We start from the raw sequence: 815 nt of genomic DNA, 5'->3' as shown, positions 1-815 counted from the left end.
CATATCAAGAGTGGTGCAAATGAAAATTAAATCTGATCATTTTTTTTGTTATTTCAGTATTTATTTTATACTTTGTCTTTCAGGCACGTTTTATGGTATATGAGATATATTAGTCATCAAACATAAAAAGGATATTTGCTTTCATGGATCTCACACTATAGTTGATGAAAACAGACAATAATCAATTCATCTACAAGACTGCGTAGCATAGCATATTACAAGGTCACAGGAAAAACAGAAAAGAAGAGCAGAATGCAGGTGATGAGAAGTGGATGAAATTGGATGGGTTGAACTAGCAAACTGAATATTCATGGTTGGATTCCTAGTGACAATGACATTTACAAAAAATATTTTAAGTTGGTTAAGAAGGACATTTTTATTTTTTATTTTCCAAATGTTACATATTAATTTTTGCCTTTTTACATTAATGGTACCTCCTGTATTTCATTGAATAAAAATGCAAAGGGTAGTCACTCTCCTAATCTCATGAGAATATTTTAGCTGTAGATCACAAGGCATAATTTATTATAGAGTTTGTATATAGGTTTATAAATTAAAGGAAGATAGTGACTATCCTTATTTTCCTAAGTTCTCTATCTACCTATCTATCTATTTATCAATTATTTGAACATGTTGAGAATAAGCTGGGAACATTGTCCTACTTGACCAGTGAATAGTTTGGTGTATATTTCCAAATAAAGAAACATTATCTTTTTTCTTTTTTTTTTTTTTTTTTTGAGACGGAGTTTCACTCATGTTACCCAGGCTGGAGTGCAATGGCGCGATCTCGGCTCACCGCAACCTCCACCTCCTGG

The sequence above is a fragment of the Cebus imitator genome, unplaced genomic scaffold (assembly GCF_001604975.1).
Source record: "Cebus imitator isolate Cc_AM_T3 unplaced genomic scaffold, Cebus_imitator-1.0 Scaffold417, whole genome shotgun sequence".
Taxonomy (NCBI): domain Eukaryota; kingdom Metazoa; phylum Chordata; class Mammalia; order Primates; family Cebidae; genus Cebus; species Cebus imitator.
Note: the sequence above shows the minus strand (reverse complement) of the source record.